This window comes from Cinclus cinclus, chromosome 6 (assembly GCF_963662255.1).
Source record: "Cinclus cinclus chromosome 6, bCinCin1.1, whole genome shotgun sequence".
Lineage (NCBI taxonomy): Eukaryota > Metazoa > Chordata > Aves > Passeriformes > Cinclidae > Cinclus > Cinclus cinclus.
In genome coordinates this window covers 23,879,296-23,883,912 of record NC_085051.1, presented here as the reverse complement: position 1 = coordinate 23,883,912, position 4,617 = coordinate 23,879,296, and positions in this window count along the sequence as shown.

Sequence of the window (4,617 nt, the reverse complement as noted above, 5' to 3'; positions counted from 1 at the left end):
GTAATGCTTGCTACAGCAGGGTTACTTCAGCTTCTCTACCTCAGCAGGGTCTCTTGCAGGCCTTTAAACCTATGCTGCTTGCTCCAGATCCTGGCAAGGCTGCTGATCCTGTCCATCAGTTTTGTATAAAAGCAGCAGGGAGAGCATGCTGCTGTCTGAGAAATAATCAGTTTCTTTTTGTTGCCTTTGTCAGTACCGGAAAGACCTCGTGCTGCTGACTGTTCCCTGTGAATGAGTGCTGTCACTGCACTGTTCTTGCTATTTCCTGCATCTGTTTCTTTTGCATCTCATGTGCTTTAGTGCTGAATTTCTGAGCTCCAAGCTGGCAGCATGCTCTTTGGCTCTCAGCTTCCCTATCCATCTACATCCCATCTGAAATCTACCTCTTTCCTCCTGACTGCTGTGACACCAGACCCTGAGCCTGATATAGCCTTCTAATCAGAGGTCACCTTACTGTTATCCACCTCTGCCAAAAAAATATAGTTCCCAGCATTATCCAAGAGAGCAAAGGAAAGCAAGGATGATGACCAGGCATGATCTTGGAGTCTGTCATACCACCATGGAAAAAATTTTCAATACAGAAGTCTGGTTATCTGAGGGTATGAGGTTACTGTGAAAGAGCTGGAAAGAGCTGTGAGGGAAGTGCTGTGATGGGGATAAAACATGTTCTGCGCTTTCAGGCCTGAGCCAAAGGTAAGAGAAGGTGCTTCTCTGTGAGTCTGTCCAAAAGCAGAATGGTGGAGGGAAAAAGGGACCTTTTTGCTGGGATTGCCCAGCAAAGAACATGGGTGATAGGACTGTGCAGGAGAGAGATGAGGTGGCTGAGTCCTTCTCTCCTATTCAGACCCATTGGCCTCTCACACTTTTGCTGAATGAGAAGTTTTGGGAAAGGGGCTGGCAAATTCAGTAAACTACCCAAAAAGTAATAGGAAGATATAGTTTCCCATGGATCACAGTGTTGAGTGGTGGAGTACCAGAAATCTACAATGATGCCTTGGGCAAAGAAGCAATTCCTAACACAACTATTTTTTAACTTTCCCCCCTGCCTTTTCTTACTAAACATTTCACAGACACTAACTAATCCACATGATTTCCCTTGGGGATTTTCTCCCTCTGGGAGAAAGCCCTGCTCAGTATTTCAGGGCAGCCTGGCTATTTTCAGTAGTGGAAGGAGCAAACACAGCCGTGAATGGAGGAGAGAAAGACTGAGTACAAAGCATTCTCCTTCTCACTACAAGGGACAGTGTCTCAGCAGGTATGCTCCTTCCCAGCTGAAAGGGACAGTGTGTAAGAAGATGCTCCTAATTATCTGTGGTTTCAGGGATCATATGAAAAACTTTTCCTTAGGTTAGGTTATGTTTCTGTCAAGTCAGCAAACTGCCCTGCCATGTATTCACTTGGATTGATGCAAGGGAAGCAGCTGGCTGAGGGTTGTGGCTGACCAGGCTGCCAGTGTGCTGGACTGAGTGTAATTAGTAGCTGCCTCCCTAGAAAAAAGTATAGCACCAAGGCAGGCAGTCGTGTCACTCACTGGCTCCATGCAATGCTTCCAGCAAGATCTAAGATAATGAGCTAATACAGTACGTGTAGAGTGAATTAAGCTTACAACAATTTTACTGCAGTCTTGCAAATGTTGCAGTTTGGAGAAGAGCCAGCAAAGGTTGAAGGAACACAAAATTTAAGGAACACAACAGATGGGTAACTTGAAAAATATTGAAGAGTGTAGTCATGGTTGGCTCGCTCTGATTTGGGGTTGTGTTGCAGCCAAAAGGCTGGTCCTGCTGCACGTGCTGTCCCTTGCACCCACTGTGGGAAGTAGCAGCTGTGGGCTGAGTCGTGTCCTGAGCCCTGCTCAAACAGCAATTGCCATTGCATTGTTGAGCTGATCTCCTGCTTGTGTGAGTGCTGAATAAGTAAGCCAAGGGCTAGGAAGTCTTGAAAGGGAGAAGAGAGGCTTGTCCCTTTCAGCTGTGACAGACAGTGTTGCTGGGCTGCCAGGCAAAACTGCTGCAGTTTGATGGAAAAGGTGACAGGAGTGCAGGGCCAGGGCAGGAGTGTGCTGCTACTAAGTAGTTGTTAAGTGAGTGTTTGTGTGTATATACATGACATGTGTATTTTAGGCACTTTTTTTTTTGTTACTCCATTTCCAATATTACAATTAAATGTTGATTTGCAGATATCTGGTAATGTCAGCTCTGGCCTGGCAGGTGCTTTGGACTTAGGAAGCTTTAGATATACCCCAAGTAGGGGTATGCTGGCTGATGTGACCTGGGGTTTTCTGGGTCTGAGGACTAGTTTTAGATCTTGCTGTAGTGGTCTGTGTGGAGATGTTACAGGTGTCCCTGCTGGAAGCAGGCTGTTTGGCAGGGGACAATCACTCAAGTGATGGCAGACATACACATCACACCACATGGAAGCAAGGTGAAAAACTGGGAAATGAGCAGAACCTGAGCTCCCTTCTTTTAAGGGCAGTTGACAGCAAAGGCACTAACTTGCCTGAGGTCAGAACCAGTAGGGCTGTCCATCCATCAGACATGACTCTTCCAAATTTTCCAGTAGGTGTGTAATCTGTATTCCCTGCAGATCACCCCACTCAGGAGTTTTCTAACTAAACTGAATCCCTCTAGTACAGGAACTAGTTGCCTGCAGCCACTACAAGTATTGGGATCATGCCTTAAGCAGAAGACAGTGACCCATGAAAGAAAGGCAGGCAGAGCTGATCAGAAGACAAGATAACATGCAAGGCAAAATGAGAAAGCTCTTTTGAAAATAAAGGATTTTCAGAGTGGAATCATCACTGTCAAACAGGTCTCTATGAAGGATTTGAGTGCAGGGGGAGTAGGTAACAGTGCTTCAGCTCCCTAGGTGGCTGCAATGTGTAGAAGGGATGTAGAGCCACTGGTGAAACAAACATCCACAGAATTATGGATGCAGCATTCCTTAGGAACTATGTGGCACCTGTGGAGAAGCTCTGAAGAGAATTTGAGAGAAAGGGCTACAGTGGTCACAGCAGGGGGCAGTGACTGTGTTAGTGTCAGCCTCCTGCTGGAAGCAGGAACAATAGACTCAGGAAGGAGGTAGAGAAGTCAAAGGGGGAGAGTGGGACCTGGAAGAGGCTTCCAGCTGCTTGAACAGAAAGGAAATGCAGGGAGGAAGGGACCACAGGATGTGTAACTAGAAGGACCCAGTGAAAGTGCTGAAACTGAAGAGGAGAGCTTATGGACCCCCACACTAAGGGGGAAGGAGTGCTGAGCACCACTTCACTGCCTTGAGGTGTCTCAAGCTGCAGCTGTAATTGCCTTAAGATGAGAGACTAACAAACCAGAAACCTCTGCAAGCAGGGTTACTGAGTGATGAAAAACAGGAGGACATAACCAGAAAATGGATATGCTGAAAGCAGCTGAGGTGATTTGGCCTGAAATTTAGTTTGGAAAAGTTCACTGGAACCATGTTGCTTAGTCAAGATGTTCTGAAGATAACTAGCCTGTTTCTTCTAGTTACAGAAGCTACTCCACTGCCCCCTTCCCCTCCCTTTCAGCAAGGATTTGTTCATCATCTCATATTAATCCTCTTTGATCTGCTAAGAACCTAGATAGCTTAGTAAAGTCTCACTCCCTTGCAGCCCAGAGTTTTTCAGCTCCTTGGAGCCTGGACCTGGGCAGAGGTTTAACTCATGGTTACAAGTTTCTCCTTTTTTGGTTTTGGGTTGGTTTAGTGCAAGGTCCCTCTGAAGACACTTTGCCTTGTATCATGCTGCCTTACTTTTAGTTTTTATTTTACACAACCTTTGCTGCTAGCCTGCAGTGGGCATTTTCCAACCACATTTCCATGGGTCAAGATGGAGTCTGTGGCACTGGCTTTCTCACATTCAGCCCCATGATCTGTCAGCAGCTGGTCTCAGTGCAGTTACCCTAGAAATGATCACCTAGAGGTGTAAATGGTGTTCAAACCCATTTTAGCTGCCATGCCAGCTTTCTTCCCAAGCAGAAGGGATTTTTGCAGCCCGCTGTCCCTAACCATAATGCTAGCAGCCCCACAAATGCAACCACAGCACTTCCAGTTCCTGCTCTGCAGTTGGGGGAACCTGTGGGAGACAACAGAGCTGAGCTCCACAGCCTCACAGCTGTGGCCTTGGGCTGGATCTGCAAACAGGAGCACAGGCAGTACAGGAGAGATTTTAACAGCACTGACAGGTCTCTGTGCAGGATTGCCACATACTTGCACCTGCCTGGGTGCTTAGTGCCAAACAAAATAGCCACAAGGACACAGGGGAGGGGAAGTGGGATGGAAAGTAAACTGAAGCAGCAATGGCCCCAAGCTCCAGGCAGGGCTGTGGGAGTGCCACCCAGAGCTGGAGGCTAACCACAGCACAGCTGGCCCGTGGGCTTTGTGATGCAGATTCTGCCTACAGGGCAAAACCATTACTGGGTTGGGCAAGCTCAGCTAGGACTTTGGGGAAATAGGTGTGATCCATCATAGAGAATCTTTAACTTCCTCTTCCTAGAAAATTCATCATCAACAGGAAATCCAAGCTTTGCAGGATAGTTCCAAAATTCTTTTCTAGGAAGATGCCAGAACCAAATGAATTATCTGCTCACCAGAGGTGTATGGGCTTTC